We start from the raw sequence: 15,906 nt of genomic DNA, 5'->3' as shown, positions 1-15,906 counted from the left end.
TAATTATTGATATTATTTGATGTACCAGTTTCATACATCTTCAACATTTCTACGGCACGAGTTCATTCTGGCTTCCTTTTGTTCAACTTTGAGATCGTGCAGCACCAATAGCATGCAAACATTTTTTACTCCAGAATAATCTCTAAATGTTAGTGTTATACGTAGATTTTCCTTTAATAATTCTGACACTTGCCATGTTTTCTGGACCAGTAACTTCAACGGGATACCCTGATCTTGGAATGACATCAAAGTTACGAAGTTCAAACTCAGGATACGATGAACTGTTGTGCAATATGGACATTTTTCTCTCAAAACTGTTCATTCCTTCCACACACTTATCTGCAGACAAAAAGTTGTAACGCATAACAACACGCAGATCATCACGAGACCGCCCAGATATTTTATTTATTTAGAAAAATTGTTATCAGTTAACTAAAAAATGTCGACTTATTATATATGAACTGTTAAGATGTTAACAGGAGTTTATGATAATAATATTTCCCTACCCTCCATTAGTAGAAGTAGTGTATTGCAAGACTTACCTGATGAAGTTTGCATTGGCTATAAAGAAATATAAATATAATATAAATAAAGAAAACATCTCACAGGGTCGGCATGCTTAAAACATGTGTTCAAAATAAACGTAAAAAAATTGCTTAAGCCATATGAACGTATATTTAAAACATTTTGAGGTAAATATTTCGTATCACAGCTTTTTCAAAAATGTAATATTTTATTGTTGGGAATGACTTAAAATGAACTAATCACGAAAAACCTACATGAAATAATCGGGGGAAAGTGTTTTGCGTAGTTTTTATTGCAAATAAACATTTTTAGAATACACTTCACAATTATTAGCAGTTCATTTTGGCAGTTGTCGTTAACGGTTAAACGCCTGTAGCACTGCTTTTGGTTGGACAAGGTCCCATTATAAGAAACTCAGATGAAAAAAAAAAGGGGAAAGGTGTTTTAAACAATCTTCTTTGTAAATAAATATTTTGCAGGTATATAACTTAAGGAATTTTAGAGGAGTAGGGTATTGTGGTATCAATATAAGAAATGGTGTAGGGGTCATTTTGATAGAAACTGAGGAAAAGACATTCCATAATGAGAGAAGAATTCGATGTTGCGTTAAAAAACTTAAAGAATAATAAAGTACCCGGTATAGATGGAATATATGCAGAAATATACTATATTTATTTAAATTATGGTTTGGATTAAAGCTTTGATTGTAGGTAAAAGCTAATTCTATTTTACAAACATAGTCTCAAGAATACATACATAAGGGTAAAAAGGACAATGTTATTGAGAAATCGACAGTATCAGGTACAAGACTTTATAAGTTTTTTAAAGCTACATTGATAAGAAATTCATTATTTTGTCACTGTGCGTGGTAGGAGATTAAAGTATTTAAATATCGCAGCTTTCTGGTGTAATTAGCCGCATCATGAAATTTTCAGAATTTTCGTGGAATCTTGCCAAACACTAAAACAACTACACATTAGATCTAAAGGCTAAACAAGCTAGATTACATTAAATGTCAGCAAATCCATTATACGCATAAAGTAACACTTAATAAAACTTAATAAATTGGATTTATTTTTCAACTGAGTATTTTTATACGTACCTACTTTATTTTACAAGCTGATTTTATACTATATCTACCTATCTAGCTTCTTCATTGTGAAATATGCAATTCACTGTTTGGTTTCTGGGTATCAATTTTTGGAAATTTGGGTCTGCTTTTAGCCAAATGCAGCACTCAAACCAGATCCTTATGGAAAATAGTACCGCGTCGAACTCTTTGAAACTATGGATTCTACTAGTTCTTGACGTATAGATCAATAGTGTCAATGGGTGGTAAGTTGTTAAAACTCATCTTTTTGAGAGATAGTCCCTTAAAATTGCATTCTTCCGTATGGAGTTCAAAGGTACAATTATACCTATTATACGTATAGAATACATTTGTTCAAGTACACATATGCGCATGTGTTGATGTATATTGTATATTATGGATATGTCATGGTTTCAGACCAGCGATGGTAATGCATTCTGCAAAAGTGCTGTACACCTCAACGTTGTATTCTATACTTATGGAGAATGTTGGTGTACTCAAAGATGTAATCAGGTACCAACCATCCTTGGTCCAAAACTATGACACATCCATAACATGCAATACTCATAGGTATAATATATACGTATGTATATTTGGCATATTTGATACATATAAAAGGTTTAATTGTAGCTAGGAGGTCCTTACGAAAAAATGTAGCTTTGTTAGGACAATATCTCAATGAGTCTTTACCAGTTAGAACTTGAGACTTTTGATCTACACGTCAAGAACTACCACACTCGAAAGTTTGAATAGGTTTGACAGAGGGCTATTTTCCGTAAGGGTCTAGCGGAATCCTTTATATGACATTATATTTTTGTGATGGATTACGTATGAAGAAGAATTGAATTATTTCGTCAAAGACCAATAAAGTCACTGATGAATTTTAATGCGTTTTCATCTAGAGATTTGTACCAAAATGCTTCTAAGGAGATACTTTGAATCAATCTCGGTCTATTGAAAACCGTTTATTGTTAAAAGCTTTTCTCAACTGTTTTGTTTTGTTAACTCCTGCAGCTTTCCTTGCGTCTAAAAAAACGAACGTTGCTTTTTTTCTATTCGTATCCTCATCAGTCATTTCTTTGATCAATAGTTTTGCACAACATAATGTAAAGAAACCTAGCTGTTTATTTTGTAATATGAACACTGCCGCCATTTTTCTTCCCAATTAGAAAAGTAGAAATCTGGCATATAAACTAATATTGATTTGACTTCAGATGACATACAAACCTTTATAGTTTACTGTTATTCTTAAATAAGTAGTAACGGAGGAATCATTGCATTTCTTTCAGAGATCAGATTGTATCAAGCTGAAAGAAAGAGCACCCTACCTCCCAAGGAAACTTATTCTCTAATAATCCAGCGCCTTGTAAGCCCAAATTGTTTAGTTTCAAGTTGAGATTCATTTATTTAATCATTGATTGATGATTGAAGGCTTCGGCTCACGCTGGATCCTTATTTTCTAAAATAAATTCTCGGGTTATCGGATCATTGAGAGCTTGGGCTTTTGAAATTGTACCTCGCTCTATCTATGATTATTATGATTTTCAAAGTATGGAAATCCATAACTAGGTTTTAGTGTGCCCTGCAGTTTGTCAAGGGTACCACAATACAAAGTGGTACAGATGATTCCAATGGGTAGAACTACTTGAGGAGGGGAGTTTTTTATACTTTGTATAATATGCAGTTTCAAAAATTCAGAACATCAACAAGTAGTAGTATTGGATATGTTTTATCTAGTCATTTTTCTTAAATCATTTTTTACATTATATGCACGTAATCAAATGACTCTAATATCGAATGTGATTGTAGAAAACATTCTCACCCACATTAAGTTGTTTAAGCATAGGCCTTTTTATTCTGTTTTAATATCAGTTTTTGTTTTGTGGCTGCAGTATCTTGTATCCTGCCCCGTTTTATGCTTTTGGATATTGCTTTGCTTGGATAGATTTGCTTTAAATAAATTTTGATTTGTAATTCGGTATATCGCGTTAGGATGTTAAGTTGATATAAACTGGAATTTATCGGATGTGTTCTTCTGAATTGAAACATTAGCTTAAATAACTTCTGCACAAAAGTCGCCCCTGGAACAATCACTTGCTTGTCTCCTTCTGCACCCCTCAGGTACTCTACCTAGTGGCAAATTCGGAAGTAATGACGTAGTTGCTAAATTAGGGTTTCCAGACGTATCGGGTGGTTGGTACCATAAAGAGGCATCAAGACTTATTTGTGCAGATTTTGTTACTATTATAGGAACAGAAATATTCCAACCTTGTTTTTGGGTTTATAAATTTATCTCTAACTTAAAACTTGAGAAACATGTAAAATTGTATACAAATAAGTCAACTCAATACTAATACCCTAATACACACAAACATAGACAAAAAAAAGTAAATATAATACATGTATACAAGTAGGGAACGCAACAGCTTTGTGTGATTCTTCCCATATTTTATTCTTAAATTCTTCCACCGTTTATATCTTTAAACGATTCTATTAATTCGGTTGTTTCCTCATCAAAATTTATCTGTTTTTACGATTTCCCCTATGCTGAAACATTTTCCACGAAAATGAATAGGTAATTGTTTGTTCGATATCATCAAATTCAGTTAGTTATACCTAAAACCCAAAGCAATATTTTATATTTCTTTTGTTTTATTTCACGCGATCGTTATCGTTGTACGTAATGTGATGATAAAGACCGAAAATCGTTGAGTAAAAAAAAATATTGTGCATATGTTTACGCGGTTCGGCACGAGCCGTTCAGGTATTTGAACTAAACGAGATTTGATAAGAGCGAAAGAATGTAAAACGGAGGCCGTGACCGATAACGAGCCGTATCAATAAAAACACTGGGTCGGTTGCGATGACGTGTTGGGGTCAATGTCTCCTACTCCTCCTTCTTGCCCTTTCCCCTCACTGCTCTTCTCGTACATACACGTTTATGCTTTAGCCAACTTTATAAGATACACACACACACACTACTTCCACACGCATAAACACTATACATAGATACATGCATACAACGTGCATGCATATAAGTACCATGTTGCCGTACGAGATTCCGTATGAACTATATTACAACTCAAAAGCACTATTACCTGTATGCTACACGTACACATTTGGGTATCACTTTTGCTAGTGCTTCAACACCATGGATAGCTAGGTACCAAAGGGAAGTCAGAATTTTCTAGAAGACACACTTCGGTGATAAAAAAAATAATCAAGGAAAAGCAGTTTTACTCTTTCACTCTACGTATCTGCATACTTAAAATATCCTCAATTTGAATTTCATTTTTTATAAGAATTTTCGAATATTTAAAAACTTGTAATCACTCCTTTAAAAAATTGTAGAGGATACAAACTAGTATGTATCGGAGGGCAAAAAGAAAACGTCTGCACGATAGTCGTAACTGGCCTTTGAACGTGCAAGCCATTTATTTATGGTCCTCAATAAAAATATCTTTTCAACAACTACCCACCGGGGGTAGCTTTCTAAAAGTTGTTGCTGTAAAAAGAAAAACTGTTTTTAATTTAAAATGGTTTGAATATATGAAATCCTATGACATTGTTAATTACTTAATAGTGGATTAATATGCAATATCCGGGTTCGATTCCCGGCGGAGGTGTGACAACAGCAACAATTTTTCCCTCATTAATTTGAGGTAGTTTGTAGTGGGTAAATAAAAAATCGAAAGAAAATGATTTCAAATTAATATTTAATGGTTAATGTATTCGTTTTGGCGGGTTTTCTATTAAATACCACCCTTATATAAATCTGGTCCAAAAAGTCTTTAAAATACTGGTAGAATTACCCGGTACTGCCGAGTACCTAACGTCATTGTTCGGTACACGGCTGGATCCTGACGGACTAACATAATTTCCTAAATTAAGCCATTTCTGGATTTGGCTGGGTTACGTTACGGTGGGTTGTGTTATGTTATGAAAAGAACTTCATATGAATTTATTTCAAAACTCCTTTTTTGATCATGAATTTTGCGAAGTGAAGCAAATTGAACACAACAGTGGCGCAATTCAGCACAACTTCTTTTTTTTATGGGGAAGCTAATTTAACGGACATCCTTGTAAATTATAAATTACTGCGATTATTATTTATGGTAATTTATTAATGCGTTTAAGCAAATTCACTTTCGTTCTTTTCCGGAGGCAAAGCAAACAAATATTGAAATTCTCGAATAGCAAGTTTGCCTCTCCATCTCTCTTCGCCTCTCTCTATCGCCCAAACGCAACAAACTTTCACTATTAATTGTGTGAGTTAACTATGTTGTATTTTACGTGTGGCGAACGCGGCTCATTCCCTCACTCACTTACTCGCTTACCTTTCTCGTGTATTCTGGCGTCCGGTCGCTATCACCGCTTTCCCATTTCCGAACACCACTTGCTATGTTCTATGAACGATCACTCCGTAATAAAGCAATCCATCACAAATGAATCACACGGAAAATTCCGCAGAAGTATTCTAACCTCTTACCGCCAAGTCCGATTCGCGGACGGTACACTCCAAATAATAATAAAAAATATTATCGTAGAATCCGCGCGTCCGTTGTCAATAAGAAAGGTTAGTTAATCGTTAGCCGATGTCGTACGCGACTGGAGCAAATAACAATAAAAACGTCGAAATATGCACGCGATGGGCTCGTTGATAACACGCATCGTCTGCGCGAGAATGTAATAATGTAGTAAAGTGTTGTCCTTTCTTCCAAGTCAAGCGGGCGCTCTCTCGCTCATAGCCTGCTTGCTTGCTTTGCCTCATTCCTCGTTCGCTTTCACAGCGTTGCTGATGTTGATGCTGCTGCTGTTAGGCGTCGGCGACGCCGTTGGTTCGACGTCCACCGTCGTTGTAGGTGCCGTTGGTTGCGTTGTGTCGTTATGCCGCTCTGGCCCTTTCGTCGAGCTTTGCTCGCTGTCTCACCGATCGAACCGAACGTCCGTTGAGGAAGGTTATGGATCGAGAAGGCTGCTGTCACGGTAGAACGACTCGCGAAGAATCATGAGATTATCATCATCTATCTGCGTTTGCGTGCCAACACAAGATAATAACCGGTACACAATACTCATTTCAGGATCACGACTAATTCCTTTGATTTTATTGTGGATGAAATGTTGTGAAGGTAATTAATTGGTTGACGGTTAAAAAGCCACGTGGTAACAGAAAGTGGTACCATGCGGCTTTTAATTACTTGATCAATTAATTATGTACTTCTGTATTTTACATTTGGGATATAAAGTAATTGTAAATTATATACGTCAAAGTAAGGTCTTTTGAATTACATTTGCCTTCCTAAAATTTTAATTGAAGGGTATTGAAGCCAACTTTTCAAAAAATAAAAACAGGCCTGTATGTTTGCTTGCATGACATTCCTCAAAAAGAAAACGAAACATATATTCCAATTTCTTATATTCATTTGGCTCTTTTGAATACCTACTGTATTATACAGAAATTCTTGCAGTGGTATACTCTTTACTGTTCGATTATCATCATAAGGTCGTCAGTACTAAGACTGGTTGAAAACGCACCTTCAGTCTTTCCTATCCTGAGCTAATCTTCGTATTTCCCTAAAACTAGAACATCCCATGTCCTTAACTATTTGTGAACACTAATTTTATCTAGGTCTACTTCTACCCCTCTTAATTTCTGTTTCTGCGTCTGCTTCTCTAATTAGTCCTTTATGCCTGACAAGGTGTCACATCAACCTATTTCGTCCATTTCTTACTAACCTCTACATATAGTGCCCTCTGTTCTCCTACTTTTAATTCCTCTTCATTTCTAACCTTCTTTATCCACGGTATCCGCCGCGCTCACTGTCTACGGTTCGTACCCATACACAGCCTTGCTCCAGTCATATACCTTTAGCAATCTTTTCAGACTTTCTAAATTAACCGTTTGCGAGCATAGATGTGAATTCTTCTCATTAAAGGGTACTCTACTCTCCACTATCTTCTTTTATTTATTAATTATATTTAAAAAAAATGGTATCGCCGACGGAATCCTTTATGAAATTAAATATTTAGTTGGGCAGTGATTTTATTTGTAATGAGTAAATAGAAATTATTTTATTAATTATTATTGTGTGTTATTCCCAGAATGAGAATGATAAGGATTTTTATAATTTATTAAATTGAACGTGTTGTTTATGTCCTCCAACAATCANAATTTTGCATGAAGGTTTTGAAAAACTTTGGATAAACATTTGTTTATGTACCAAGAAGCGATTACAGTACGCTGATTTTCCAATACTATTCGTTTCCAAAATACCCCGCCGTGTAATAAATTAATTATTGATATTATTTGATGTACCAGTTTCATACATCTTCAACATTTCTACGGCACGAGTTCATTCTGGCTTCCTTTTGTTCAACTTTGAGATCGTGCAGCACCAATAGCATGCAAACATTTTTTACTCCAGAATAATCTCTAAATGTTAGTGTTATACGTAGATTTTCCTTTAATAATTCTGACACTTGCCATGTTTTCTGGACCAGTAACTTCAACGGGATACCCTGATCTTGGAATGACATCAAAGTTACGAAGTTCAAACTCAGGATACGATGAACTGTTGTGCAATATGGACATTTTTCTCTCAAAACTGTTCATTCCTTCCACACACTTATCTGCAGACAAAAAGTTGTAACGCATAACAACACGCAGATCATCACGAGACCGCCCAGATATTTTATTTATTTAGAAAAATTGTTATCAGTTAACTAAAAAATGTCGACTTATTATATATGAACTGTTAAGATGTTAACAGGAGTTTATGATAATAATATTTCCCTACCCTCCATTAGTAGAAGTAGTGTATTGCAAGACTTACCTGATGAAGTTTGCATTGGCTATAAAGAAATATAAATATAATATAAATAAAGAAAACATCTCACAGGGTCGGCATGCTTAAAACATGTGTTCAAAATAAACGTAAAAAAATTGCTTAAGCCATATGAACGTATATTTAAAACATTTTGAGGTAAATATTTCGTATCACAGCTTTTTCAAAAATGTAATATTTTATTGTTGGGAATGACTTAAAATGANTTAATTATGTACTTCTGTATTTTACATTTGGGATATAAAGTAATTGTAAATTCTATACGTCAAAGTAAGGTCTTTTGAATTACATTTGCCTTCCTAAAATTTTAATTGGAGAGTATTGAAGCCAACTTTTCAAAAAATAAAAACAGGCCTGTATGTTTGCTTGCATGACATTCCTCAAAAAGAAAACGAAACATATATTCCAATTTCTTATATTCATTTGGCTCTTTTGAATACCTACTGTATTATACAGAAATTCTTGCAGTGGTATACTCTTTACTGTTAGATTATCATCATAAGGTCGTCAGTACTAAGACTGGTTGAAAACGCACCTTCAGTCTTTCCTATCCTGAGCTAATCTTCGTATTTCCCTAAAACTAGAACATCCCATGTCCTTAACTATTTGTGAACACTAATTTTATCTAGGTCTACTTCTACCCCTCTTAATTCCTGTTTCTGCGTCTGCTTCTCTAATTAGTCCTTTATGCCTGACAAGGTGTCACATCAACCTATTTCGTCCATTTCTTACTAACCTCTACATATAGTGCCCTCTGTTCTCCTACTTTTAATTCCTCTTCATTTCTAACCTTCTTTATCCACGGTATCCGCCGCGCTCACTGTCTACGGTTCGTACCCATACACAGCCTTGCTCCAGTCATATACCTTTAGCAATCTTTTCAGACTTTCTAAATTAACCGTTTGCGAGCATAGATGTGAATTCTTCTCATTAAAGGGTACTCTACTCTCCACTATCTTCTTTTATTTATTAATTATATTTAAAAAAAATGGTATCGCCGACGGAATCCTTTATGAAATTAAATATTTAGTTGGGCAGTGATTTTATTTGTAATGAGTTAAATAGAAATTGTTTCATTAATTATTATTGTGTGTTATTCCCAGAATGAGAATGATAAGGATTTTTATAATTTATTAAATTGAACGTGTTGTTTATGTCCTCCAACAATCAAAATTGCAAAGTAAAAAGTTAGTGTTGGTCGCTATAAAAAATAAGAAATCCGCTTTGAAAGAGAGTTTATCTTTGCCCTGCATTCACGTGGTCCTGTAGTACAACCACGTTTTCCACGGGATCACTGCCCTTCTAACGATGCGGATCGTTCACAGGAATTTCACCGACGCCGGCGCTTATGAAGCGATTAAGATGGCGCCTCCAGCGCCAGTTTCTTTGAAGGTGAATTCACATTGTAATTCATTCATTGTTTTAATTCATTTTCTCTGTAACAAAAAAGTTAAATATTAAATCGATTTAAAACGGAAGAACGTTGTACCAACTTCTACTAAGTTTACAAATATTTTTTTAAATAAATTATTATAAACTTATTCGAGTACATATTTTCTTTTATTATAATCGACTGCTATGATGCCTTTGTGCTATTCTTTTATAGGTATGAGGTTTGAACTCAGTACTTGTTGCAGACACAGTTGTTAGTATAGTGCAATTGTACTGATATTCACAAGATTTTTATTGAAGTAGTATTTCGAACTCGGTTATGAAGAACAAGAAGAGCTAACAAATAATTATAGACGAGTGTTCGTTATTGACGATTTGCGTAATAGAAAATAGTCGCCATCATTTTAAAATAATAATGACACTTCATTCAGAAATTCGAAAAAATGCATAAAAATAATGAAGGAAAATAAACATAAAATGGTTGCATTTTGTACGCCTGGATGAGCACTAGAAGAAAAGTGCTACTGCAAAAGATAAACTAAATTACTTTGAACCTGGGCGTTAATAATAAAGGATTGTTTCTTTACATAACTATACAATTTGTCGCAAGCCCGAAATATAGAAGGTTAAGTGTTAGATAAATATAAGAATTTTAAAATCACATTCAGAATTGATTAGATTGATTTTACAAAGAAATACTGGTTTGCTGTTACCAATTGGGCCTGCTAATTTCCCGTTATAACCGAGTTTGATCCGTATTCGTTATAACTGAGTTTGACTGAAAAATATCTAAAATTTTTGAACCATTAAATTCAGAGGCAAAGGTATCAAAAATTGGTTTACTGGGGTCACTCCTACGTAAGACAGGTTAGTCCTAGGAAGCCACCAAAGCTACTTGAAAGCTAACAAGGCAAGTAGCTCTTAGGTTGAGGCTTGTCCAAATCATTAGTATGTTTAAGATTTGCACATTCCGCACAAGCCAGCTACGTCTTTGGGTATGACATCAACTGGTGAGTAAGCAGCCGATGCTACACTCCTGGATCTCACTCATCCCCGAGGTTCAGGTATGGGCATTCCGGTGGCTATTCTGAAGCAGTTCTTGTTGGGCGGATCGATTCTGCTTTTGCTTAAAAATGTACAGCCCCCTAATGGGTCAGGCTGCCCATCTAATCCATAGCTGCTCTGTTCAATACACTTCATGTCATTACCTCCCTAATTGGTCAGATTACCAATAACACTACGATATCGTCAGATGCGCACCACGGTGCCAAAATGCTTACTTTGCCTTAGTCAAAAATGATATTCACCCCACTCTGAGGACCAGGTGTATACAGTTATCACATTAGGTTTGTGCTGGCCTTTTAATAGGTTTGCATGCCAGCTGTTGCCTATTTCTTATATGCACATGATCCTTTAGTCTCGCAATAACGTTATATGAGTAAAGACCTGGGGGAGATTGGGAATCGAATATGCACCTAAAATTAAGGTACCTATATATAGTGTTTTTGAAGTGAAACTTCTTTACGCACGGTAGGGTAAGTTCGTTTCATGCGAGTTGCTATGTAACGAAATCATGCAACGGATATCCCCCTTTACTCGGACACATAGTAGAGTTCGTAGTGGGGATCGCTTGAACTGTGAGCGCGCTTTAATGCAACGTTCGTTACAAGCAACTCCGGCATGTATAGTGTAAAATTTAAATTCATAGTGTACAAATAATACCCTTAAACCAATTCCTTAACCCGTATCCCGGTATGTTTGTGTGTTTGAAGAAGTTTCACTTCAGTAGCGTGTTGTCTAATTACACGTTGTATTTTTTGTTTTCAACTTTGGTACTTTCTGATATTACGATGATAAAGTTAGGTTGGATTACGTAAGGCTATTGTATTTAAAAAGTGGTAGGTAGGTGTAAGACGCTATAGGTACGTATTGAAACTGGAGTATCATAATTTTCTAATCATCGTGTAAGTGAAATAAACCTGCTGCATTTTACAACATGCTGTGGGTTACTTTTTGCGATCTTTGGATTTCCCGTTAAAAATTAACCTCAAAATTGGATATTTCAGTTAGAAATGCATGGTCAGACGATAACATTTTTTATAGGTCAATACGAATATTGATTGGCCTGAGCGTTCATTTAGACAACTCATGGGTTACTTTTGGACCAATGTACTTCAGCATTTTTGATATATCTGGCAGATTGAATAAGCATTTGTAGTTTCTGATTGTAATAACACTTTGTAAACATATATTTTGTTTTATTTAAAAGGATTACACATGATTTATATTTGTTTCTTTCCGTATACTGATATACAGACGAATACCTACGTTCAAATAGGTACCTACTATTCCTTTATTTTATTCTATATAAATAAAATGATTTTCTATATCATTATTGCCTACACTACTTACTGTGACTTTCAATTTTGGCAAACTGTTTCACCAAGTCATCGACTTCAATTCAATTTTAAATGTAAATGGTCTGAAAATAAATCAACACATAACGAATGCTCCACCGCCACAGTAACAACATTTAAGTGCTGAAAATAAAAACTGTTCGACATCGTAGATAATTGAAAGAGAATCCAATAAAAATAAAACGATAAAGAAAAACATAAAACGTGAATATTTCAGCTGGTATATAGAATTCTTATATTAAATTGGTCGGTTATTGACAAAATTTAAATGATTAAAAATTCTATTGTAGTTTAAATTTGTTACAAAAATTGCTTAATCGATCCACATACCTAAATAAAACACAGTTAAAATGGATTATACATATATCAGATATAATTACGATAGGGTAAGCTATGTTGCGTTTGCAAGTTAGAGCACTCGGACTTAAATATCGACCTCACGTAATACTAAATGCTGATTATATTTTTATTTAAGGGTTGACCACCAAAGGACTCTGACACTTAACATGTAACTACTCACCAGTAAAATATAAGGTACCAATAAGCGTCTTGTTAAGGTTTATTTATTTGTCATTTTCTATAAAATCGCAAAAATTACATAGAGAGCAGGCTTCATTATGTTGGACTAAGTAATTTGTTTATTACCAATTTTAAACGAGCCGTAATTTGTGTAGTAACTAAATGTAGGTTTAGAAAACTTACTGAAATTAAATGAAATTATTGTAATAAAAAGGATTCTTTAAGAAGACGATTCAGATTAGATTGTTTGCTATTTTTATAAATTATTGTAAATTCTTAAAGGTCCTAATTAGATATCATCTGTTAGAAGTCAATTATTCAATAATTAAATAACTAATTGTGCATTTTATGAGGATATACAACTGCAGAATGTAATGGTATTTGTTAATATTAATAATATTAGGAAAACAAATTTTAGGAATCTAAAGAAAAGTAACAGAAATTCCTGCAAGGGTTAAGGTGTGATTTACCTTTTTATACGCGACCTTTCCAATACTCTGAAAGGTCGTTTATAAACGTTTTCCCAAAAGGAGAAGGGGAAGTTCGTGCAGGAAAAATTACGCGAAAACCGGGAGAAGAAAAGGAAATGAAACAGAAAACGAGAAAAAGAGAGAGAGAGAGAGAAAGTAAATCGCGTCACTGAAAGTCATTCACCTCAAGTTCGAAGTCCACCCGCTCAGCTGTTCGTTCTACTCTTGGGCCGTTTGTAGTTGCGCGCCTGTTATATTGATAATAACAACCTGGGAAACGAAAGCACTGCGGGAAAGTGCAAATGAAACTCCAGAAACCGTTATTCCTACCCCTAGTATTCGCACCATTAGCAAGGAACCCTAGGAAAATAAAATGGACTTTTCATTTGGTGCTGAAACATTTCTTTCTGAAGAAGCTGCAGCGTATTATTGTAAATTGAAAGTTGTTTTCAATCCCTTCAATAAAACATTTATGTGAAGTAACAGTAAGTAAATCTTTCTTTCTGTTACAAGGTAAAATTGGGGTCGTTTAAATTACCAAATCTTCATAAAGGGAAAGTGTAAATGCAACGTATTGTAATGTTCGTAGGTTTAACAAAATTTCTACTTCTAACTTCTAAGACTGATAACGACAAAAACTATTTATTTACTCTAATTATTAAAGAAATTATAAACACTATTAAATTATTATTAAACTTAGGTTATGAATTATTTTATTTATTTAAACTACTGTTGGTATACCACTATTCACTGCGCTATTTATTTCACTGCTATCACTGTCAATTTATTTCTGGATTCACTTCTCCAACGGTCGATTTATTTCTACTACTATCGGCGATCGTTGCTGCCTTTAAATACTCTTTTGTTTACTTTCGGGACCCTTTTGGAAACATCCGGATGGTTTATTTTTTCTTTCCTAGAAGGCAGGTACGACACACACATTTACAAATACGGCGCACATTAAGAAAGGCGACCGCGGCTAGTAAGCAAATCGATAAGCCGTTCACGCACACAAACACACTCGTGCTCGCTATACTAGTGTAGTATCTTCAACAAAAGACTGAATAAGTAGAGTGGCAACTTTAATTCAGTAGGCAAATTCCATTTTTGTTTGTCCCCTTCAAGGTACTCCCTTTGGTTGACCACACAACGCTCCCCATGTTTTCCTTCTGCTGTATTTTGTAATCCTCCATGTATTTGAAAAAATCTTGCATAGATCTAGAAGCAGTTATTCGTACATAAAGGAAAAAGAAAGACTCACTCTAACTTACCACTACGAACTTTACTGAGTGGGCACTTACACATATTTTACCCGCCTCTTAGGGTGGAATTATCAATGTCATAAATAAATTCGGGGAAATCTTTCTTTTTCATTTATTTGAATACCACAGTCTCCTACTCTTTACATAGGAATCGTTTCTATCCCTATGAAATAGAAAAACAAGATCAATTTTTGAATTCGACTGTAACTGTTGATGAAGCTTGAAGACTCCGACTACTTCATTCCTGAGAGCAACTAAAAAATGGAAAAAACGTGGGAAAGCCAAGATTCAGACTTTAGTTGGGAGATTATGTTTTGGAACTACATTTTTTCTTATCCGTATTTTCTTCGCTTACTATTACAACATTTGAGCAAAGTAGAAGTTGTAAAGTAAATCACATTAACCGGCACATCCGTCCAAACATAAAGTTTCACTTTGTTATACTGAATTATGTTTTTTTAATCCTACCTGCCAAGAAATACCAAAGGTATCGATGGTTTCTGTCTATACAACTACCAAGTAAAAGTATCGACACCTATATAATACGATTTCCAATAGAATTGCAGACTCGGATCGGTCTTAAAACAGTACTACGTGAAGCCTCCTTAAAAATTACTTTTTTTCGTGGGCTTTTTATCGATACTTTTTAATCTAAATTTCAAAGACGTAATGAATATCATTAAAGGCAGGAAAACATTAGTGATCCAGAGGTAAAAGATCAATACTCATACTCATACTCATACTTAGATTGCAGTGTTAGCATTTATCCACCGGCTGAAGAGGACCCTAGTTGGTCCTAAAACGGCCTGAGGTAGAGGGGTTTTAGTCGGTAGGTCCGAGGACTTCTTCCTCGGGAATCCGACACTACCCAGTCGTACGGACGGCTGGGTGTCTTCTGAAGATTTCCCCTCTTCCACGAAAACATAAAAAAAAAAAAAGCATTTATCTTGTTTTTAGGAAATGCGATGATTAAGATAGGAAAGAGTAGAGGTGCGTGTCCAACCAGTCGTAGGACTGACGATCCTATGATGATGAGCCAAACTTGTTTACGGGTTATTGTTTCACAAATTATTTTTAATACGAGATGTAAACTATAAAATATTTTGGTAACAACTATCCAAATGTCATTTTTCAATAAACAGAAATTTTAAGAAATTGGTTTAGATCTATCTCCTCATTGTTTAATATTCCATTAAATCTGTAATGAATGCTCTGTGGATATCATACGAAATTAAACCTTACAGGATAGAAGAGTATTGACCACAGAATATTTTTAATTAGATTTTAATTTTCCTAGTGTGAGCGAATTTCGTTAAAACTTTTGACTGTCATAAGACTTAGCAAACTAAATTTTAAAATTAAACAAAATATCCAATTTCCGATTGC

General features: G+C 34.6%; 1 protein-coding gene across 1 annotated transcript in view; it reads right to left on the bottom strand.

Moving 5' to 3' along the window:
• LOC108733942 (ecdysone-induced protein 74EF-like) overlaps positions 1-6,547 on the bottom strand; it is a 210,834-nt gene extending 204,287 nt beyond the window's left edge. The window contains exon 1 of the mRNA XM_025973578.1: positions 5,953-6,547. The gene's annotated coding sequence lies outside the window, so the exon portion shown is untranslated. The remainder of the gene's footprint in view (positions 1-5,952) is intronic.
• Between the last annotated feature and the right edge of the window lie 9,359 nt (positions 6,548-15,906).

This window comes from Agrilus planipennis, unplaced genomic scaffold, assembly GCF_000699045.2.
Source record: "Agrilus planipennis isolate EAB-ADULT unplaced genomic scaffold, Apla_2.0 scaffold43, whole genome shotgun sequence".
In the NCBI taxonomy this organism is placed as follows: Eukaryota; Metazoa; Arthropoda; class Insecta; order Coleoptera; family Buprestidae; genus Agrilus; species Agrilus planipennis.
Note: the sequence above shows the minus strand (reverse complement) of the source record. Positions and strands in the feature narration are given on the sequence as shown.